The following is a 22,460-nucleotide window of genomic DNA, read 5'->3' as shown; positions in this document are numbered from 1 at the left end:
CAGAGAGTTTCAGAGAGTGTCAGAAAGTTTCAGAGAGTGTCAGAGAGTTTCAGAGAGTGTCACAGAGTGTCAGAGTGATTCAGAGAGATTCAGAGAGTGTCAGAGATTGCCAGAGATTGTCAGACAGTTTCAGAGAGTTTCATAGAATGTCAGAGAGTTTCAGAGAAAGTCAGTGAGCGTCAGAGAGTGTCAAAGTGTGTCACAGAGTTTCAGAGAGTGTCAGAGAGCGTCAGAGAGTGTCAGAGAGTTTCAGAGAGTGTCAGAGTGTTTCAGAGACTTTCTGAGAGTGTCAGAGAGTTCCAGAGGGTTTCTGAGAGTTTCTGAGTGTGTCGGAGTGTGTCTGAGAGAGTCAGAGAGTGTCAAAGTGTGTCACAGAGTTTCAGAGAGTGTCAGAGAGCGCCAGAGAGTGTCAGAGAGTTTCAGAGAGTGTCAGAGTGTTTCAGAGACTTTCTGAGAGTGTCAGAGAGTTCCAGAGGGTTTCTGAGAGTTTCTGAGTGTGTCGGAGTGTGTCTGAGAGAGTCAGAGAGTATCTGAGAGTGTCACAGAGTGTCAGAGAGTGTCAGAGATTTTCAGACAGTTTCAGAGATGTTCAGAGAGTGTCAGAGATTGTCAGAAAGTTTCAGAGAGAGTCAGAGAGTGTCAGGGAGTTTCAGAGAGTTTCAGAGAGTGTCACAGAGTGTCAGAGCTTTTCAGAGAGATTCAGAGAGTGTCAGAGAGTGTCACAGAGTGTCATAGAGTTGCAGAGTGTGTCAGAGAGTGTCTGAGAGTTTCAGAAAGAGTCAGAGAGTATCAGAGAGTTTCAGAAAGTGTCAGAGAGTGTCAGAGAGTGTCTGAGAGTGTCAGAGAGTGTCAGAGTCTTTCAGAGAGTGTCACAGAGTTTCAGAGAGTGTCAGAGATTTTCAGAGAGTGCCAGAGATCTTCAGAGAGTGTCAGAGTGTGCCAGAAAGTTTCAGAGAGTGTCACAGAGTGTCGGAGAGTTTCAGAGAGATTCAGAGTGTCCGAGAGATTCAGAAAGCAAACACGAGGGGACATAGCTTTAAGTTGAGGGGTGAAAGATATAGGACAGATGTCAGAGGTAGTTTCTTTACGCAGAGAGTAGTAGGGGCGTGGAACGCCCTGCCTGCAACAGTAGTAGACTCGCCAACTTTAAGGGCATTTAAGTGGTCATTGGATAGACATATGGATGTAAATGGAATAGTGTAGATCAGATGATCGGCGCAACATCGAGGGCCGAAGGGCCTGTACTGCGCTGTAATATTCTAATTCTAATAATTCTAATTCTAATAGTGTCAGAGAGTTTCAGAGATCTTCAGAGAGTGTCTGAGAGTGTCTGAGAGTGCCAGAGATTGTCAGAGAGTTTCAGAGAGTTTCAGAGAGTGTCAGAGAGTGTCAGAGAGTTTCAGAGAGTTTCAGAGAGCTTCAGAGAGTTTCAGAGAGTGTCAGAAAGTTTCAGAGAGTGTCAGAGAGTTTCAGAGAGTGTCACAGAGTGTCAGAGTGATTCAGAGAGATTCAGAGAGTGTCAGAGATTGCCAGAGATTGTCAGACAGTTTCAGAGAGTTTCAGAGAATGTCAGAGAGTTTCAGAGAAAGTCAGTGAGCGTCAGAGAGTGTCAAAGTGTGTCACAGAGTTTCAGACAGTGTCAGAGAGCGTCAGAGAGTGTCAGAGAGTTTCAGAGAGTGTCAGAGTGTTTCAGAGACTTTCTGAGAGTGTCAGAGAGTTCCAGAGGGTTTCTGAGAGTTTCTGAGTGTGTCGGAGTGTGTCTGAGAGAGTCAGAGAGTGTCAAAGTGTGTCACAGAGTTTCAGAGAGTGTCAGAGAGCGCCAGAGAGTGTCAGAGAGTTTCAGAGAGTGTCAGAGTGTTTCAGAGACTTTCTGAGAGTGTCAGAGAGTTCCAGAGGGTTTCTGAGAGTTTCTGAGTGTGTCGGAGTGTGTCTGAGAGAGTCAGAGAGTATCTGAGAGTGTCATAGAGTGTCAGAGAGTGTCAGAGATTTTCAGACAGTTTCAGAGATGTTCAGAGAGTGTCAGAGATTGTCAGAAAGTTTCAGAGAGAGTCAGAGAGTGTCAGGGAGTTTCAGAGAGTTTCAGAGAGTGTCACAGAGTGTCAGAGCTTTTCAGAGAGATTCAGAGAGTGTCAGAGAGTGTCACAGAGTGTCATAGAGTTGCAGAGTGTGTCAGAGAGTGTCTGAGAGTTTCAGAAAGAGTCAGAGAGTATCAGAGAGTTTCAGAAAGTGTCAGAGAGTGTCAGAGAGTGTCTGAGAGTGTCAGAGAGTGTCAGAGTCTTTCAGAGAGTGTCAGAGAGTGTCTGAGAGTGCCAGAGATTGTCAGACAGTGTCTGAGATTGTCAAAGAGTTTCAGAGAGTTTCAGAGAGTGTCAGAGAGTGTCAGAGAGCTTCAGACAGTGTCAGGGAGTGTCAGAGAGTGTCAGAGAGTTTCAGAGAGAGTCAGACAGTGTCTGATAGTGTCAAAGAGTGCCAAAGGGTTTCAGAGAGTGTCAGAGAGTGTCAGAGAGTTTCAGAGAGTGTCAAAGAGTTTCAGAGAGTTTCTGAGAGTGCCAGAGAGTGCCAGAGAGATTGTGAGAGTTTCTGAGTGTGTCGAAGTGTGTCTGCTGGAGTCAGAGAGTATCTGAGAGTGTCACAGAGTGTCAGAGAGTGTCAGAGATTTTCAGAGAGTTTCAGAGATGTTCAGAGAGTGTCAGAGAGTGTCAGAAAGTTTCAGAGAGTGTCAGAGAGTGTCAGGGAGCTTCAGAGAGTTACAGGGTGTCACAGAGTGTCAGAGAGTTTCAGAGAGATTCAGAGAGTGTCAGAAAGTATAAGAGAGTGTCACAGAGTGACGCAGAGTTGCAGAGTGTGTCAGAGAGTGTCCGAGAGTTTCAGAAAGTGTCAGATACTGTCAGAGAGTTTCAGAAAGTGTCAGAGAGTGTCTGAGAATGTCAGAGAGTTTCAGAGATCTTCAGAGAGTGTCAGAGAGTGCGAGAAAGTTTCAGAGTGTGACAGAGAGTCGCTGAGTTTCAGAGAGATTCAGAGAGTGTCCGAGAGATTCAGAAAGTGTCAGATAGTGTCAGAGAGTTTCAGAGATCTTCAGAGAGTGTCTGAGAGTGTCTGAGAGAGCCAGAGATTGTCAGAGAGTTTCAGAGAGTTTCAGAGAGTGTCAGAGAGTGTCAGAGAGTTTCAGAGAGTTTCAGAGAGCTTCAGAGAGTTTCAGAGAGTGTCAGAAAGTTTCAGAGAGTGTCAGAGAGTTTCAGAGAGTGTCACAGAGTGTCAGAGTGATTCAGAGAGATTCAGAGAGTGTCAGAGATTGCCAGAGATTGTCAGACAGTTTCAGAGAGTTTCAGAGAATGTCAGAGAGTTTCAGAGAAAGTCAGTGAGCGTCAGAGAGTGTCAAAGTGTGTCACAGAGTTTCAGAGAGTGTCAGAGAGCGTCAGAGAGTGTCAGAGAGTTTCAGAGAGTGTCAGAGTGTTTCAGAGACTTTCTGAGAGTGTCAGAGAGTTCCAGAGGGTTTCTGAGAGTTTCTGAGTGTGTCGGAGTGTGTCTGAGAGAGTCAGAGAGTGTCAAAGTGTGTCACAGAGTTTCAGAGAGTGTCAGAGAGCGCCAGAGAGTGTCAGAGAGTTTCAGAGAGTGTCAGAGTGTTTCAGAGACTTTCTGAGAGTGTCAGAGAGTTCCAGAGGGTTTCTGAGAGTTTCTGAGTGTGTCGGAGTGTGTCTGAGAGAGTCAGAGAGTATCTGAGAGTGTCACAGAGTGTCAGAGAGTGTCAGAGATTTTCAGACAGTTTCAGAGATGTTCAGAGAGTGTCAGAGATTGTCAGAAAGTTTCAGAGAGAGTCAGAGAGTGTCAGGGAGCTTCAGAGAGTTTCAGAGAGTGTCACAGAGTGTCAGAGCTTTTCAGAGAGATTCAGAGAGTGTCAGAGAGTGTCACAGAGTGTCATAGAGTTGCAGAGTGTGTCAGAGAGTGTCTGAGAGTTTCAGAAAGAGTCAGATAGTGTCAGAGAGTTTCAGAAAGTGTCAGAGAGTGTCAGAGAGTGTCTGAGAGTGTCAGAGAGTGTCAGAGTCTTTCAGAGAGTGTCAGAGAGTTTCAGAGAGTGTCAGAGATTTTCAGAGAGTGCCAGAGATCTTCAGAGAGTGTCAGAGAGTGCCAGAAAGTTTCAGAGAGTGTCACAGAGTGTCGGAGAGTTTCAGAGAGATTCAGAGAGTGTCCGAGAGATTCAGAAAGTGTCAGATAGTGTCAGAGAGTTTCAGAAAGTGTCAGAGAGTGTCAGAGAGTGTCTGAGAGTGTCAGAGAGTGTCAGAGAGTTTCAGAGAGTGTCAGAGAGTGTCAGAGAGTTTCAGAGAATTTCAGAGAGTGTCAGAGAGTTTCAGAGAGTCTCAGATAGTGACAGAGAGTGTCAGAGATTGTCTGAGAGTGTCTGAGACTTTCAGAGAGTGTCAGAGAGTGTCAGAGAGTTTCAGAAAGCTTCAGAGAGTGTCAGGGAGTGTCAGAGAGTGTCAGAGAGTTTCAGAGAGTTTCAGAGAGAGTCAGACAGTGTCTGAGAGTGTCAAAGAGTGTCAAAGAGTGTCAGAGAGTTTCAGAGAGTGTCAGAGATTTTCAGAGAGTTTCAGAAATCTTCAGAGAGTGTCAGAGAGTGCCAGAAAGTTTCAGAGAGTGCCACAGAGTGTCGGAGAGTTTCAGAGAGATTCAGAGAGTGTCCGAGAGATTCAGAAAGTGTCAGATAGTGTCAGAGAGTGTCTGAGAGTGCCAGAGATTGTCAGAGAGTTTCAGAGAGTGTCAGAGAGTGTCAGAGAGTTTCAGAGAGTTTCAGAGAGTGTCAGAGAGTGTCAGAGAGTTTCAGAGAGTGTCAGGGAGTGTCAGAGAGTGTCAGAGAGTTTCAGTGAGAGTCAGACAGTGTCTGAGAGTGTCAAAGAGTGTCAAAGGGTTTCAGAGATTGTCAGAGAGTGTCAGAGAGTTTCAGAGAGTGTCAAAGAGTTTCAGAGAGTTTCTGAGAGTGTCAGAGAGTGCCAGAGAGTTTCTGAGAGTTTCTGAGTGTGTCGAAGTGTGTCTGCGGGCGTCAGAGAGTATCTGACAGTGTCACAGAGTGTCAGAGAGTGTCAGAGATTTTCAGAGAGTTTCAGAGATGTTCAGAGAGTGTCAGGGAGTGTCAGAAAGTTTCAGAGAGTGTCAGAGAGTGTCAGGGAGCTTCAGAGAGTTACAGAGTGTCACAGAGTGTCAGAGAGTTTCAGAGAGATTCAGAGAGTGTCCGAGAGTTTCAGAAAGTGTCAGATACTGTCAGAGAGTTTCAGAAAGTGTCAGAGAGTGTCAGAGAGTGTCTCAGAATGTCAGAGAGTTTCAGAGATCTTCATGGAGGTCAGAGAGTGCGAGAAAGTGTCAGAGAGTGTCACAGAGTGACGCAGAGTTGCAGAGTGTGTCAGAGAGTGTCCGAGAGTTTCAGAAAGTGTCAGATACTGTCAGAGAGTTTCAGAAAGTGTCAGAGAGTGTCAGAGAGTGTCTCAGAATGTCAGAGAGTTTCAGAGATCTTCAGAGAGGTCAGAGAGTGCGAGAAAGTTTCAGAGAGTGTGACAGAGTGTCGGAGAGTTTCAGAGAGATTCAGAGAGTGTCCGAGAGATTCAGAAAGTGTCAGATAGTGTCAGAGAGTTTCAGAGATCTTCAGAGAGTGTCTGAGAGTGCCGGAGAGTGTCAGAGAGTTTCAGAATGTTTCAGAGAGTGTCACAGAGTTTCAGAGATTTTCAGAGATCTTCAGAGAGTGTCAGTGAGTGCCACAGAGTGTCAGTGAGTGTCAGAGAGTTTCAGAGAGTGTCAGAGATTTTCAGAGAGTTTCAGAAATCTTCAGAGAGTGTCAGAGAGTTTCAGAGAGTGGCAAAGAGTTTCAGAGAGTTTCTGAGAGTGTCAGAGAGTGCCAGAGAGTTTCTGAGAGTTTCTGAGTGTGTCGAAGTGTGTCTGCGGGAGTCAGAGAGTATCTGAGTGTGTCACAGAGTGTCAGAGAGTGTCAGAGATTTTCAGAGAGTTTCAGAGAGTGTCAGGGAGTTTCAGAGAGTTACAGACTGTCACAGAGTGTCAGAGAGTTTCACAGAGTTTCAGAGAGTGTCAGAGATTTTCGGAGAGTTTCAGAGAGATTCAGAGAGTGTCCGAGAGATTCAGAAAGTGTCAGATAGTGTCAGAGAGTTTCAGAAAGTGTCAGAGAGTGTCAGAGAGTGTCTGAGAGTGCCAGAGATTGTCAGACAGTGTCTGAGATTGTCAAAGAGTTTCAGAGAGTTTCAGAGAGTGTCAGAGAGTGTCAGAGAGCTTCAGACAGTGTCAGGGAGTGTCAGAGAGTGTCAGAGAGTGTCAGAGAGTTTCAGAGAGAGTCAGACAGTGTCTGATAGTGTCAAAGAGTGCCAAAGGGTTTCAGAGAGTGTCAGAGAGTGTCAGAGAGTTTCAGAGAGTGCCAGAGAGTTTCTGAGAGTTTCTGAGTGTGTCGAAGTGTGTCTGCGGGAGTCTGAGAGTATCTGAGAGTGTCACAGAGTGTCAGAGAGTGTCAGAGATTTTCAGAGAGTTTCAGAGATGTTCAGAGAGTGTCAGAGAGTGTCAGAAAGTTTCAGAGAGTGTCAGAGAGTGTCAGGGAGCTTCAGAGAGTTACAGAGTGTCGCAGAGTGTCAGAGAGTTTCAGAGAGATTCAGAGAGTGTCAGAAAGTGTCAGAGAGTGTCACAGAGTGACGCAGAGTTGCAGAGTGTGTCAGAGAGTGTCCGAGAGTTTCAGAAAGTGTCAGATACTGTCAGAGAGTTTCAGAAAGTGTCAGAGAGTGTCAGAGAGTGTCTGAGAGTGTCAAAGAGTGTCAAAGAGTTTCAGAGAGTTTCTGAGAGTTTCAGAGATCTTCAGAAAGTTTCAGAGAGTGTCCGAGAGTTTCAGAGAGTTTCAGAGGGTGTCACAGAGTGTCAGAGAGATTCAGAAAGCTTCAGAGAGTGTCAGGGAGTGTCAGAGAGTGTCAGAGAGTTTCAGAGAGTTTCAGGGAGAGTCAGACAGTGTCTGAGAGTGTCAAAGAGTGTCAAAGAGTTTCAGAGAGTGTCAGAGAGTTTCAGAGAGTGTCAGAGGGTTTCAGAGAGTGTCAGAGAGTTTCAGAGAATTTCTGAGAGTGTCAGAGAGTGCCTGAGAGTTTCTGACAGTTTCTGAGTGTGCCGGAGAGTGTCAGAGAGTTTCAGAGTGTTTCAGAGAGTGTCACAGAGTTTCAGAGATTTTCAGAGATCTTCAGAGAGTGTCAGTGAGTGCCACAGAGTGTCAGTGAGTGTCAGAGAGTTTCAGAGAGTGTCAGAGATTTTCAGAGAGTTTCAGAAATCTTCAGAGAGTGTCAGAGAGTTTCAGAGAGTGGCAAAGAGTTTCAGAGAGTTTCTGAGAGTGTCAGAGAGTGCCAGAGAGTTTCTGAGAGTTTCTGAGTGTGTCGAAGTGTGTCTGCGGGAGTCAGAGAGTATCTGAGTGTGTCACAGAGTGTCAGAGAGTGTCAGAGATTTTCAGAGAGTTTCAGAGAGTGTCAGGGAGTTTCAGAGAGTTACAGACTGTCACAGAGTGTCAGAGAGTTTCACAGAGTTTCAGAGAGTGTCAGAGATTTTCGGAGAGTTTCAGAGAGATTCAGAGAGTGTCCGAGAGATTCAGAAAGTGTCAGATAGTGTCAGAGAGTTTCAGAAAGTGTCAGAGAGTGTCAGAGAGTGTCTGAGAGTGCCAGAGATTGTCAGACAGTGTCTGAGATTGTCAAAGAGTTTCAGAGAGTTTCAGAGAGTGTCAGAGAGTGTCAGAGAGCTTCAGACAGTGTCAGGGAGTGTCAGAGAGTGTCAGAGAGTGTCAGAGAGTTTCAGAGAGAGTCAGACAGTGTCTGATAGTGTCAAAGAGTGCCAAAGGGTTTCAGAGAGTGTCAGAGAGTGTCAGAGAGTTTCAGAGAGTGCCAGAGAGTTTCTGAGAGTTTCTGAGTGTGTCGAAGTGTGTCTGCGGGAGTCTGAGAGTATCTGAGAGTGTCACAGAGTGTCAGAGAGTGTCAGAGATTTTCAGAGAGTTTCAGAGATGTTCAGAGAGTGTCAGAGAGTGTCAGAAAGTTTCAGAGAGTGTCAGAGAGTGTCAGGGAGCTTCAGAGAGTTACAGAGTGTCGCAGAGTGTCAGAGAGTTTCAGAGAGATTCAGAGAGTGTCAGAAAGTGTCAGAGAGTGTCACAGAGTGACGCAGAGTTGCAGAGTGTGTCAGAGAGTGTCCGAGAGTTTCAGAAAGTGTCAGATACTGTCAGAGAGTTTCAGAAAGTGTCAGAGAGTGTCAGAGAGTGTCTGAGAGTGTCAAAGAGTGTCAAAGAGTTTCAGAGAGTTTCTGAGAGTTTCAGAGATCTTCAGAAAGTTTCAGAGAGTGTCCGAGAGTTTCAGAGAGTTTCAGAGGGTGTCACAGAGTGTCAGAGAGATTCAGAAAGCTTCAGAGAGTGTCAGGGAGTGTCAGAGAGTGTCAGAGAGTTTCAGAGAGTTTCAGGGAGAGTCAGACAGTGTCTGAGAGTGTCAAAGAGTGTCAAAGAGTTTCAGAGAGTGTCAGAGAGTTTCAGAGAGTGTCAGAGGGTTTCAGAGAGTGTCAGAGAGTTTCAGAGAATTTCTGAGAGTGTCAGAGAGTGCCTGAGAGTTTCTGACAGTTTCTGAGTGTGCCGGAGAGTGTCAGAGAGTTTCAGAGTGTTTCAGAGAGTGTCACAGAGTTTCAGAGATTTTCAGAGATCTTCAGAGAGTGTCAGTGAGTGCCACAGAGTGTCAGTGAGTGTCAGAGAGTTTCAGAGAGTGTCAGAGATTTTCAGAGAGTTTCAGAAATCTTCAGAGAGTGTCAGAGAGTTTCAGAGAGTGGCAAAGAGTTTCAGAGAGTTTCTGAGAGTGTCAGAGAGTGCCAGAGAGTTTCTGAGAGTTTCTGAGTGTGTCGAAGTGTGTCTGCGGGAGTCAGAGAGTATCTGAGTGTGTCACAGAGTGTCAGAGAGTGTCAGAGATTTTCAGAGAGTTTCAGAGAGTGTCAGGGAGTTTCAGAGAGTTACAGACTGTCACAGAGTGTCAGAGAGTTTCACAGAGTTTCAGAGAGTGTCAGAGATTTTCGGAGAGTTTCAGAGAGATTCAGAGAGTGTCCGAGAGATTCAGAAAGTGTCAGATAGTGTCAGAGAGTTTCAGAAAGTGTCAGAGAGTGTCAGAGAGTGTCTGAGAGTGCCAGAGATTGTCAGACAGTGTCTGAGATTGTCAAAGAGTTTCAGAGAGTTTCAGAGAGTGTCAGAGAGTGTCAGAGAGCTTCAGACAGTGTCAGGGAGTGTCAGAGAGTGTCAGAGAGTTTCAGAGAGAGTCAGACAGTGTCTGATAGTGTCAAAGAGTGCCAAAGGGTTTCAGAGAGTGTCAGAGAGTGACAGAGAGTTTCAGAGAGTGCCAGAGAGTTTCTGAGAGTTTCTGAGTGTGTCGAAGTGTGTCTGCGGGAGTCTGAGAGTATCTGAGAGTGTCACAGAGTGTCAGAGAGTGTCAGAGATTTTCAGAGAGTTTCAGAGATGTTCAGAGAGTGTCAGAGAGTGTCAGAAAGTTTCAGAGAGTGTCAGAGAGTGTCAGGGAGCTTCAGAGAGTTACAGAGTGTCACAGAGTGTCAGAGAGTTTCAGAGAGATTCAGAGAGTGTCAGAAAGTGTCAGAGAGTGTCACAGAGTGACGCAGAGTTGCAGAGTGTGTCAGAGAGTGTCCGAGAGTTTCAGAAAGTGTCAGATACTGTCAGAGAGTTTCAGAAAGTGTCAGATAGTGTCAGAGAGTGTCTGAGAGTGTCAAAGAGTGTCAAAGAGTTTCAGAGAGTGTCAGAGAGTTTCAGAGAGTGTCAGAGGGTTTCAGAGAGTGTCAGAGAGTTTCAGAGAATTTCTGAGAGTGTCAGAGATTGCCTGAGAGTTTCTGACAGTTTCTGAGTGTGCCGGAGAGTGTCAGAGAGTTTCAGAGTGTTTCAGAGAGTGTCACAGAGTTTCAGAGATTTTCAGAGAGTTTCAGAGAGTGTCAGTGAGTGCCACAGAGTGTCAGTGAGTGTCAGAGAGTTTCAGAGAGAGTCAGAGAGTTTCAGAGACTTTCTGAGAGTGTCAGAGAGTTTCAGAGAGTCTCGGATAGTGTCAGAGAGTGTCAGAGAGTGTCTGAGAGTTTCAGAGAGTGTCAGAGAGTGTCAGAGAGTGTCAGAGAGTTTCAGTGAGCTTCTGAGAGTTTCTGAGAGTGTCAGAGAGTTACAAAGAGGTTCTGAGAGTTTCAGAGATCTTCAGAAAGTTTCAGAGAGTGTCCGAGAGTTTCAGAGAGTTTCAGAGGGTGTCACAGAGTGTCAGAGAGATTCAGAAAGCTTCAGAGAGTGTCAGGGAGTGTCAGAGAGTGTCAGAGAGTTTCAGAGAGTTTCAGGGAGAGTCAGACAGTGTCTGAGAGTGTCAAAGAGTGTCAAAGAGTTTCAGAGAGTGTCAGAGAGTTTCAGAGAGTGTCAGAGGGTTTCAGAGAGTGTCAGAGAGTTTCAGAGAATTTCTGAGAGTGTCAGAGAGTGCCTGAGAGTTTCTGACAGTTTCTGAGTGTGCCGGAGAGTGTCAGAGAGTTTCAGAGTGTTTCAGAGAGTGTCACAGAGTTTCAGAGATTTTCAGAGATCTTCAGAGAGTGTCAGTGAGTGCCACAGAGTGTCAGTGAGTGTCAGAGAGTTTCAGAGAGTGTCAGAGATTTTCAGAGAGTTTCAGAAATCTTCAGAGAGTGTCAGAGAGTTTCAGAGAGTGGCAAAGAGTTTCAGAGAGTTTCTGAGAGTGTCAGAGAGTGCCAGAGAGTTTCTGAGAGTTTCTGAGTGTGTCGAAGTGTGTCTGCGGGAGTCAGAGAGTATCTGAGTGTGTCACAGAGTGTCAGAGAGTGTCAGAGATTTTCAGAGAGTTTCAGAGAGTGTCAGGGAGTTTCAGAGAGTTACAGACTGTCACAGAGTGTCAGAGAGTTTCACAGAATTTCAGAGAGTGTCAGAGATTTTCGGAGAGTTTCAGAGAGATTCAGAGAGTGTCCGAGAGATTCAGAAAGTGTCAGATAGTGTCAGAGAGTTTCAGAAAGTGTCAGAGAGTGTCAGAGAGTGTCTGAGAGTGCCAGAGATTGTCAGACAGTGTCTGAGATTGTCAAAGAGTTTCAGAGAGTTTCAGAGAGTGTCAGAGAGTGTCAGAGAGCTTCAGACAGTGTCAGGGAGTGTCAGAGAGTGTCAGAGAGTTTCAGAGAGTTTCAGAGAGAGTCAGACAGTGTCTGATAGTGTCAAAGAGTGCCAAAGGGTTTCAGAGAGTGTCAGAGAGTGTCAGAGAGTTTCAGAGAGTGCCAGAGAGTTTCTGAGAGTTTCTGAGTGTGTCGAAGCGTGTCTGCGGGAGTCTGAGAGTATCTGAGAGTGTCACAGAGTGTCAGAGAGTGTCAGAGATTTTCAGAGAGTTTCAGAGATGTTCAGAGAGTGTCAGAAAGTTTCAGAGAGTGTCAGGGAGCTTCAGAGAGTTACAGAGTGTCACAGAGTGTCAGAGAGTTTCAGAGAGATTCAGAGAGTGTCAGAAAGTGTCAGAGAGTGTCACAGAGTGACGCAGAGTTGCAGAGTGTGTCAGAGAGTGTCCGAGAGTTTCAGAAAGTGTCAGATACTGTCAGAGAGTGTCAGAGAGTGTCTGAGAATGTCAGAGAGTTTCAGAGATCTTCAGAGAGTGTCAGAGAGTGCGAGAAAGTTTCAGAGAGTGTGACAGAGAGTCGCTGAGTTTCAGAGAGATTCAGAGAGTGTCCGAGAGATTCAGAAAGTGTCAGATAGTGTCAGAGAGTTTCAGAGATCTTCAGAGAGTGTCTGAGAGTGTCTGAGAGTGCCAGAGATTGTCAGAGAGTTTCAGAGAGTGTCAGAGAGTGTCAGAGAGTTTCAGAGAGTTTCAGAGAGTTTCAGAGAGTGTCAGAGAGTGTCAGAGAATTTCAGAGATTGCCAGAGATTGTCAGACAGTTTCAGAGAATGTCAGAGAGTTTCAGAGAAAGTCAGTGAGTGTCAGAGAGTGTCAAAGTGTGTCACAGAGTTTCAGAGAGTGTCAGAGAGCGTCAGAGAGTGTCAGAGAGTTTCAGAGAGTGTCAGAGTGTTTCAGAGACTTTCTGAGAGTTCCAGAGGGTTTCTGAGAGTTTCTGAGTGTGTCGGAGTGTGTCTGAGAGAGTCAGAGAGTGTCAAAGTGTGTCACAGAGTTTCAGAGAGTGTCAGAGAGCGTCAGAGAGTGTCAGAGAGTTTCAGAGAGTGTCAGAGTGTTTCAGAGACGTTCTGAGAGTGTCAGAGAGTTCCAGAGGGTTTCTGAGAGTTTCTGAGCGTGTCGGAGTGTGTCTGAGAGAGTCAGAGAGTATCTGAGAGTGTCACAGAGTGTCAGAGAGTGTCAGAGAATTTCAGAGATTGCCAGAGATTGTCAGACAGTTTCAGAGAATGTCAGAGAGTTTCAGAGAAAGTCAGTGAGTGTCAGAGAGTGTCAAAGTGTGTCACAGAGTTTCAGAGAGTGTCAGAGAGCGTCAGAGAGTGTCAGAGAGTTTCAGAGAGTGTCAGAGTGTTTCAGAGACTTTCTGAGAGTTCCAGAGGGTTTCTGAGAGTTTCTGAGTGTGTCGGAGTGTGTCTGAGAGAGTCAGAGAGTGTCAAAGTGTGTCACAGAGTTTCAGAGAGTGTCAGAGAGCGTCAGAGAGTGTCAGAGAGTTTCAGAGAGTGTCAGAGTGTTTCAGAGACGTTCTGAGAGTGTCAGAGAGTTCCAGAGGGTTTCTGAGAGTTTCTGAGCGTGTCGGAGTGTGTCTGAGAGAGTCAGAGAGTATCTGAGAGTGTCACAGAGTGTCAGAGAGTGTCAGAGATTTTCAGACAATTTCAGAGATGTTCAGAGAGTGTCAGAGATTGTCAGAAAGTTTCAGAGAGAGTCAGAGAGTGTCAGGGAGTTTCAGAGAGTTTCAGAGAGTGTCACAGAGTGTCAGAGCTTTTCAGAGAGATTCAGAGAGTGTCAGAGAGTGTCACAGAGTGTCATAGAGTTGCAGAGTGTGTCAGAGAGTGTCTGAGAGTTTCAGAAAGAGTCAGATAGTGTCAGAGAGTTTCAGAAAGTGTCAGAGAGTGTCAGAGAGTGTCTGAGAGTGTCAGAGAGTGTCAGAGTCTTTCAGAGAGTGTCACAGAGTTTCAGAGAGTGTCAGAGATTTTCAGAGAGTGCCAGAGATCTTCAGAGAGTGTCAGAGAGTGCCAGAAAGTTTCAGAGTGTCACAGAGTGTCGGAGAGTTTCAGAGAGATTCAGAGAGTGTCCGAGAGATTCAGAAAGTGTCAGATAGTGTCAGAGAGTTTCAGAAAGTGTCAGAGAGTGTCAGAGAGTGTCTGAGAGTGTCAGAGAGTGTCAGAGAGTTTCAGAGAGTGTCAGAGAGTGTCAGAGAGTTTCAGAGAATTTCAGAGAGTGTCAGAGACTGTCAGAGAGTGTCACAGAGTGACACAGAGTTGCAGAGTGTGTCAGAGAGTGTCCGAGAGTTTCAGAAAGTGTCAGATACTGTCAGAGAGTTTCAGAAAGTGTCAGAGAGTGTCAAAGAGCGTCTGAGAATGTCAGAGAGTGTCAGAGTGCATCAGAGAGTTTCACAGAGTTTCAGAGAGTGTCAGAGATTTTCAGAGAGTTTCAGAGATCTTCAGAGAGTGTCAGAGAGTGCGAGAAAGTGTCAGAGCGTGTCACAGAGTGTCGGAGAGTTTCAGAGAGATTCAGAGAGTGTCCGAGAGATTCAGAAAGTGTCAGATAGTGTCAGAGAGTTTCAGAAAGTGTCAGAGAGTGTCAGAGAGTGTCTGAGAGTGCCAGAGATTGTCAGACAGTGTCTGAGCTTGTCAAAGAGTTTCAGAGAGTTTCAGAGAGTGTCAGAGAGTGTCAGAAGAGCTTCAGACAGTGTCAGGGAGTGTCAGAGAGTGTCAGAGAGTTTCAGAGAGAGTCAGACAGTGTCTGATAGTGTCAAAGAGCGCCAAAGGGTTTCAGAGAGTGTCAGAGAGTTTCAGAGAGTTTCAAAGAGTTTCAGAGAGTTTCTGAGAGTGTGAGAGATTGCCGGAGAGTTTCTGAGAGTTTCTGAGTGTGTCGAAGTGTGTCTGCGGGAGTCAGAGAGTATCTGAGAGTGTCACAGAGTGTCAGAGAGTGTCAGAGATTTTCAGAGAGTTTCAGAGATGTTCAGAGAGTGTCAGAGAGTGTCAGAAAGTTTCAGATAGTGTCAGAGAGTGTCAGGGAGCTTCAGAGAGTTACAGAGTTTCACAGAGTGTCAGAGAGTTTCAGAGAGATTCAGAGAGTGTCAGAAAGTGTCAGAGAGTGTCACAGAGTGACGCAGAGTTGCAGAGTGTGTCAGAGAGTGTCCGAGAGTTTCAGAAAGTGTCAGATACTGTCAGAGAGTTTCAGAAAGTGTCAGAGAGTGTCAGAGAGTGTCTGAGAATGTCAGAGAGTTTCAGAGATCTTCAGAGAGTGTCAGAGAGTGCGAAAAAGTTTCAGAGAGTGTGACAGAGAGTCGCTGAGTTTCAGAGAGATTCAGAGAGTGTCCGAGAGATTCAGAAAGTGTCAGATAGTGTCAGAGAGTTTCAGAGATCTTCAGAGAGTGTCTGAGAGTTTCTGAGAGTGCCAGAGATTGTCAGAGAGTTTCAGAGAGTTTCAGAGAGTGTCAGAGAGTGTCAGAGAGGTTCAGAGAGTTTCAGGGAGAGTCAGACAGTGTCTGAGAGTGTCAAAGAGTGTCAAAGAGTTTCAGAGAGTGTCAGAGAGTTTCAGAGAGTGTCAGAGGGTTTCAGAGAGTGTCAGAGAGTTTCAGAGAATTTCTGAGAGTGTCAGAGAGTGCCTGAGAGTTTCTGACAGTTTCTGAGTGTGCCGGAGAGTGTCAGAGAGTTTCAGAGTGTTTCAGAGAGTGTCACAGAGTTTCAGAGATTTTCAGAGATCTTCAGAGAGTGTCAGTGAGTGCCACAGAGTGTCAGTGAGTGTCAGAGAGTTTCAGAGAGTGTCAGAGATTTTCAGAGAGTTTCAGAAATCTTCAGAGAGTGTCAGAGAGTTTCAGAGAGTGGCAAAGAGTTTCAGAGAGTTTCTGAGAGTGTCAGAGAGTGCCAGAGAGTTTCTGAGAGTTTCTGAGTGTGTCGAAGTGTGTCTGCGGGAGTCAGAGAGTATCTGAGTGTGTCACAGAGTGTCAGAGAGTGTCAGAGATTTTCAGAGAGTTTCAGAGAGTGTCAGGGAGTTTCAGAGAGTTACAGACTGTCACAGAGTGTCAGAGAGTTTCACAGAATTTCAGAGAGTGTCAGAGATTTTCGGAGAGTTTCAGAGAGATTCAGAGAGTGTCCGAGAGATTCAGAAAGTGTCAGATAGTGTCAGAGAGTTTCAGAAAGTGTCAGAGAGTGTCAGAGAGTGTCTGAGAGTGCCAGAGATTGTCAGACAGTGTCTGAGATTGTCAAAGAGTTTCAGAGAGTTTCAGAGAGTGTCAGAGAGTGTCAGAGAGCTTCAGACAGTGTCAGGGAGTGTCAGAGAGTGTCAGAGAGTTTCAGAGAGTTTCAGAGAGAGTCAGACAGTGTCTGATAGTGTCAAAGAGTGCCAAAGGGTTTCAGAGAGTGTCAGAGAGTGTCAGAGAGTTTCAGAGAGTGCCAGAGAGTTTCTGAGAGTTTCTGAGTGTGTCGAAGCGTGTCTGCGGGAGTCTGAGAGTATCTGAGAGTGTCACAGAGTGTCAGAGAGTGTCAGAGATTTTCAGAGAGTTTCAGAGATGTTCAGAGAGTGTCAGAAAGTTTCAGAGAGTGTCAGGGAGCTTCAGAGAGTTACAGAGTGTCACAGAGTGTCAGAGAGTTTCAGAGAGATTCAGAGAGTGTCAGAAAGTGTCAGAGAGTGTCACAGAGTGACGCAGAGTTGCAGAGTGTGTCAGAGAGTGTCCGAGAGTTTCAGAAAGTGTCAGATACTGTCAGAGAGTGTCAGAGAGTGTCTGAGAATGTCAGAGAGTTTCAGAGATCTTCAGAGAGTGTCAGAGAGTGCGAGAAAGTTTCAGAGAGTGTGACAGAGAGTCGCTGAGTTTCAGAGAGATTCAGAGAGTGTCCGAGAGATTCAGAAAGTGTCAGATAGTGTCAGAGAGTTTCAGAGATCTTCAGAGAGTGTCTGAGAGTGTCTGAGAGTGCCAGAGATTGTCAGAGAGTTTCAGAGAGTGTCAGAGAGTGTCAGAGAGTTTCAGAGAGTTTCAGAGAGTTTCAGAGAGTGTCAGAGAGTGTCAGAGAATTTCAGAGATTGCCAGAGATTGTCAGACAGTTTCAGAGAATGTCAGAGAGTTTCAGAGAAAGTCAGTGAGTGTCAGAGAGTGTCAAAGTGTGTCACAGAGTTTCAGAGAGTGTCAGAGAGCGTCAGAGAGTGTCAGAGAGTTTCAGAGAGTGTCAGAGTGTTTCAGAGACTTTCTGAGAGTTCCAGAGGGTTTCTGAGAGTTTCTGAGTGTGTCGGAGTGTGTCTGAGAGAGTCAGAGAGTGTCAAAGTGTGTCACAGAGTTTCAGAGAGTGTCAGAGAGCGTCAGAGAGTGTCAGAGAGTTTCAGAGAGTGTCAGAGTGTTTCAGAGACGTTCTGAGAGTGTCAGAGAGTTCCAGAGGGTTTCTGAGAGTTTCTGAGCGTGTCGGAGTGTGTCTGAGAGAGTCAGAGAGTATCTGAGAGTGTCACAGAGTGTCAGAGAGTGTCAGAGATTTTCAGACAATTTCAGAGATGTTCAGAGAGTGTCAGAGATTGTCAGAAAGTTTCAGAGAGAGTCAGAGAGTGTCAGGGAGTTTCAGAGAGTTTCAGAGAGTGTCACAGAGTGTCAGAGCTTTTCAGAGAGATTCAGAGAGTGTCAGAGAGTGTCACAGAGTGTCATAGAGTTGCAGAGTGTGTCAGAGAGTGTCTGAGAGTTTCAGAAAGAGTCAGATAGTGTCAGAGAGTTTCAGAAAGTGTCAGAGAGTGTCAGAGAGTGTCTGAGAGTGTCAGAGAGTGTCAGAGTCTTTCAGAGAGTGTCACAGAGTTTCAGAGAGTGTCAGAGATTTTCAGAGAGTGCCAGAGATCTTCAGAGAGTGTCAGAGAGTGCCAGAAAGTTTCAGAGTGTCACAGAGTGTCGGAGAGTTTCAGAGAGATTCAGAGAGTGTCCGAGAGATTCAGAAAGTGTCAGATAGTGTCAGAGAGTTTCAGAAAGTGTCAGAGAGTGTCAGAGAGTGTCTGAGAGTGTCAGAGAGTGTCAGAGAGTTTCAGAGAGTGTCAGAGAGTGTCAGAGAGTTTCAGAGAATTTCAGAGAGTGTCAGAGACTGTCAGAGAGTGTCACAGAGTGACACAGAGTTGCAGAGTGTGTCAGAGAGTGTCCGAGAGTTTCAGAAAGTGTCAGATACTGTCAGAGAGTTTCAGAAAGTGTCAGAGAGTGTCAAAGAGCGTCTGAGAATGTCAGAGAGTGTCAGAGTGCATCAGAGAGTTTCACAGAGTTTCAGAGAGTGTCAGAGATTTTCAGAGAGTTTCAGAGATCTTCAGAGAGTGTCAGAGAGTGCGAGAAAGTGTCAGAGCGTGTCACAGAGTGTCGGAGAGTTTCAGAGAGATTCAGAGAGTGTCCGAGAGATTCAGAAAGTGTCAGATAGTGTCAGAGAGTTTCAGAAAGTGTCAGAGAGTGTCAGAGAGTGTCTGAGAGTGCCAGAGATTGTCAGACAGTGTCTGAGCTTGTCAAAGAGTTTCAGAGAGTTTCAGAGAGTGTCAGAGAGTGTCAGAAGAGCTTCAGACAGTGTCAGGGAGTGTCAGAGAGTGTCAGAGAGTTTCAGAGAGAGTCAGACAGTGTCTGATAGTGTCAAAGAGCGCCAAAGGGTTTCAGAGAGTGTCAGAGAGTTTCAGAGAGTTTCAAAGAGTTTCAGAGAGTTTCTGAGAGTGTGAGAGATTGCCGGAGAGTTTCTGAGAGTTTCTGAGTGTGTCGAAGTGTGTCTGCGGGAGTCAGAGAGTATCTGAGAGTGTCACAGAGTGTCAGAGAGTGTCAGAGATTTTCAGAGAGTTTCAGAGATGTTCAGAGAGTGTCAGAGAGTGTCAGAAAGTTTCAGAGAGTGTCAGAGAGTGTCAGGGAGCTTCAGAGAGTTACAGAGTTTCACAGAGTGTCAGAGAGTTTCAGAGAGATTCAGAGAGTGTCAGAAAGTGTCAGAGAGTGTCACAGAGTGACGCAGAGTTGCAGAGTGTGTCAGAGAGTGTCCGAGAGTTTCAGAAAGTGTCAGATACTGTCAGAGAGTTTCAGAAAGTGTCAGAGAGTGTCAGAGAGTGTCTGAGAATGTCAGAGAGTTTCAGAGATCTTCAGAGAGTGTCAGAGAGTGCGAAAAAGTTTCAGAGAGTGTGACAGAGAGTCGCTGAGTTTCAGAGAGATTCAGAGAGTGTCCGAGAGATTCAGAAAGTGTCAGATAGTGTCAGAGAGTTTCAGAGATCTTCAGAGAGTGTCTGAGAGTTTCTGAGAGTGCCAGAGATTGTCAGAGAGTTTCAGAGAGTTTCAGAGAGTGTCAGAGAGTGTCAGAGAGGTTCAGAGAGTTTCAGAGAGCTTCAGAGAGTTTCAGAGAGTGTCAGAAAGTTTCAGAGAGTGTCAGAGAGTTTCAGAGAGTGTCACAGAGTGTCAGAGTGATTCAGAGAGATTCAGAGAGTGTCAGAGATTGCCAGAGATTGTCAGACAGTTTCAGAGAGTTTCATAGAATGTCAAAGAGTTTCAGAGAAAGTCAGTGAGCGTCAGAGAGTGTCAAAGTGTGTCACAGAGTTTCAGAGAGTGTCAGAGAGCGTCAGAGAGTGTCAGAGAGTTTCAGAGAGTGTCAGAGTGTTTCAGAGACTTTCTGAGAGTGTCAGAGAGTTCCAGAGGGTTTCTGAGAGTTTCTGAGTGTGTCGGAGTGTGTCTGAGAGAGTCAGAGAGTGTCAAAGTGTGTCACAGAGTTTCAGAGAGTGTCAGAGAGCGCCAGAGAGTGTCAGAGAGTTTCAGAGAGTGTCAGAGTGTTTCAGAGACTTTCTGAGACTGTCAGAGAGTTCCAGAGGGTTTCTGAGAGTTTCTGAGTGTGTCGGAGTGTGTCTGAGAGAGTCAGAGAGTATCTGAGAGTGTCACAGAGTGTCAGAGAGTGTCAGAGATTTTCAGACAGTTTCAGAGATGTTCAGAGAGTGTCAGAGATTGTCAGAAAGTTTCAGAGAGAGTCAGAGAGTGTCAGGGAGTTTCAGAGAGTTTCAGAGAGTGTCACAGAGTGTCAGAGCTTTTCAGAGAGATTCAGAGAGTGTCAGAGAGTGTCACAGAGTGTCATAGAGTTGCAGAGTGTGTCAGAGAGTGTCTGAGAGTTTCAGAAAGAGTCAGAGAGTATCAGAGAGTTTCAGAAAGTGTCAGAGAGTGTCAGAGAGTGTCTGAGAGTGTCAGAGAGTGTCAGAGTCTTTCAGAGAGTGTCACAGAGTTTCAGAGAGTGTCAGAGATTTTCAGAGAGTGCCAGAGATCTTCAGAGAGTGTCAGAGTGTGCCAGAAAGTTTCAGAGAGTGTCACAGAGTGTCGGAGAGTTTCAGAGAGATTCAGAGTGTCCGAGAGATTCAGAAAGCAAACACGAGGGGACATAGCTTTAAGTTGAGGGGTGAAAGATATAGGACAGATGTCAGAGGTAGTTTCTTTACGCAGAGAGTAGTAGGGGCGTGGAACGCCCTGCCTGCAACAGTAGTAGACTCGCCAACTTTAAGGGCATTTAAGTGGTCATTGGATAGACATATGGATGTAAATGGAATAGTGTAGATCAGATGATCGGCGCAACATCGAGGGCCGAAGGGCCTGTACTGCGCTGTAATATTCTAATTCTAATAATTCTAATTCTAATAGTGTCAGAGAGTTTCAGAGATCTTCAGAGAGTGTCTGAGAGTGTCTGAGAGTGCCAGAGATTGTCAGAGAGTTTCAGAGAGTTTCAGAGAGTGTCAGAGAGTGTCAGAGAGTTTCAGAGAGTTTCAGAGAGCTTCAGAGAGTTTCAGAGAGTGTCAGAAAGTTTCAGAGAGTGTCAGAGAGTTTCAGAGAGTGTCACAGAGTGTCAGAGTGATTCAGAGAGATTCAGAGAGTGTCAGAGATTGCCAGAGATTGTCAGACAGTTTCAGAGAGTTTCAGAGAATGTCAGAGAGTTTCAGAGAAAGTCAGTGAGCGTCAGAGAGTGTCAAAGTGTGTCACAGAGTTTCAGACAGTGTCAGAGAGCGTCAGAGAGTGTCAGAGAGTTTCAGAGAGTGTCAGAGTGTTTCAGAGACTTTCTAAGAGTGTCAGAGAGTTCCAGAGGGTTTCTGAGAGTTTCTGAGTGTGTCGGAGTGTGTCTGAGAGAGTCAGAGAGTGTCAAAGTGTGTCACAGAGTTTCAGAGAGTGTCAGAGAGCGCCAGAGAGTGTCAGAGAGTTTCAGAGAGTGTCAGAGTGTTTCAGAGACTTTCTGAGAGTGTCAGAGAGTTCCAGAGGGTTTCTGAGAGTTTCTGAGTGTGTCGGAGTGTGTCTGAGAGAGTCAGAGAGTATCTGAGAGTGTCACAGAGTGTCAGAGAGTGTCAGAGATTTTCAGACAGTTTCAGAGATGTTCAGAGAGTGTCAGAGATTGTCAGAAAGTTTCAGAGAGAGTCAGAGAGTGTCAGGGAGTTTCAGAGAGTTTCAGAGAGTGTCACAGAGTGTCAGAGCTTTTCAGAGAGATTCAGAGAGTGTCAGAGAGTGTCACAGAGTGTCATAGAGTTGCAGAGTGTGTCAGAGAGTGTCTGAGAGTTTCAGAAAGAGTCAGAGAGTATCAGAGAGTTTCAGAAAGTGTCAGAGAGTGTCAGAGAGTGTCTGAGAGTGTCAGAGAGTGTCAGAGTCTTTCAGAGAGTGTCAGAGAGTGTCTGAGAGTGCCAGAGATTGTCAGACAGTGTCTGAGATTGTCAAAGAGTTTCAGAGAGTTTCAGAGAGTGTCAGAGAGCTTCAGACAGTGTCAGGGAGTGTCAGAGAGTGTCAGAGAGTTTCAGAGAGAGTCAGACAGTGTCTGATAGTGTCAAAGAGTGCCAAAGGGTTTCAGAGAGTGTCAGAGAGTGTCAGAGAGTTTCAGAGAGTGTCAAAGAGTTTCAGAGAGTTTCTGAGAGTGTCAGAGAGTGCCAGAGAGATTGTGAGAGTTTCTGAGTGTGTCGAAGTGTGTCTGCTGGAGTCAGAGAGTATCTGAGAGTGTCACAGAGTGTCAGAGAGTGTCAGAGATTTTCAGAGAGTTTCAGAGATGTTCAGAGAGTGTCAGAGAGTGTCAGAAAGTTTCAGAGAGTGTCAGAGAGTGTCAGGGAGCTTCAGAGAGTTACAGAGTGTCACAGAGTGTCAGAGAGTTTCAGAGAGATTCAGAGAGTGTCAGAAAGTGTCAGAGAGTGTCACAGAGTGACGCAGAGTTGCAGAGTGTGTCAGAGAGTGTCCGAGAGTTTCAGAAAGTGTCAGATACTGTCAGAGAGTTTCAGAAAGTGTCAGAGAGTGTCAGAGAGTGTCTGAGAATGTCAGAGAGTTTCAGAGATCTTCAGAGAGTGTCAGAGAGTGCGAGAAAGTTTCAGAGTGTGACAGAGAGTCGCTGAGTTTCAGAGAGATTCAGAGAGTGTCCGAGAGATTCAGAAAGTGTCAGATAGTGTCAGAGAGTTTCAGAGATCTTCAGAGAGTGTCTGAGAGTGTCTGAGAGAGCCAGAGATTGTCAGAGAGTTTCAGAGAGTTTCAGAGAGTGTCAGAGAGTGTCAGAGAGTTTCAGAGAGTTTCAGAGAGCTTCAGAGAGTTTCAGAGAGTGTCAGAAAGTTTCAGAGAGTGTCAGAGAGTTTCAGAGAGTGTCACAGAGTGTCAGAGTGATTCAGAGAGATTCAGAGAGTGTCAGAGATTGCCAGAGATTGTCAGACAGTTTCAGAGAGTTTCAGAGAATGTCAGAGAGTTTCAGAGAAAGTCAGTGAGCGTCAGAGAGTGTCAAAGTGTGTCACAGAGTTTCAGAGAGTGTCAGAGAGCGTCAGAGAGTGTCAGAGAGTTTCAGAGAGTGTCAGAGTGTTTCAGAGACTTTCTGAGAGTGTCAGAGAGTTCCAGAGGGTTTCTGAGAGTTTCTGAGTGTGTCGGAGTGTGTCTGAGAGAGTCAGAGAGTGTCAAAGTGTGTCACAGAGTTTCAGAGAGTGTCAGAGAGCGCCAGAGAGTGTCAGAGAGTTTCAGAGAGTGTCAGAGTGTTTCAGAGACTTTCTGAGAGTGTCAGAGAGTTCCAGAGGGTTTCTGAGAGTTTCTGAGTGTGTCGGAGTGTGTCTGAGAGAGTCAGAGAGTATCTGAGAGTGTCACAGAGTGTCAGAGAGTGTCAGAGATTTTCAGACAGTTTCAGAGATGTTCAGAGAGTGTCAGAGATTGTCAGAAAGTTTCAGAGAGAGTCAGAGAGTGTCAGGGAGTTTCAGAGAGTTTCAGAGAGTGTCACAGAGTGTCAGAGCTTTTCAGAGAGATTCAGAGAGTGTCAGAGAGTGTCACAGAGTGTCATAGAGTTGCAGAGTGTGTCAGAGAGTGTCTGAGAGTTTCAGAAAGAGTCAGAGAGTATCAGAGAGTTTCAGAAAGTGTCAGAGAGT

The sequence above is a fragment of the Heterodontus francisci genome, chromosome 43 (assembly GCF_036365525.1).
Source record: "Heterodontus francisci isolate sHetFra1 chromosome 43, sHetFra1.hap1, whole genome shotgun sequence".
In the NCBI taxonomy this organism is placed as follows: domain Eukaryota; kingdom Metazoa; phylum Chordata; class Chondrichthyes; order Heterodontiformes; family Heterodontidae; genus Heterodontus; species Heterodontus francisci.
Note: the sequence above shows the minus strand (reverse complement) of the source record.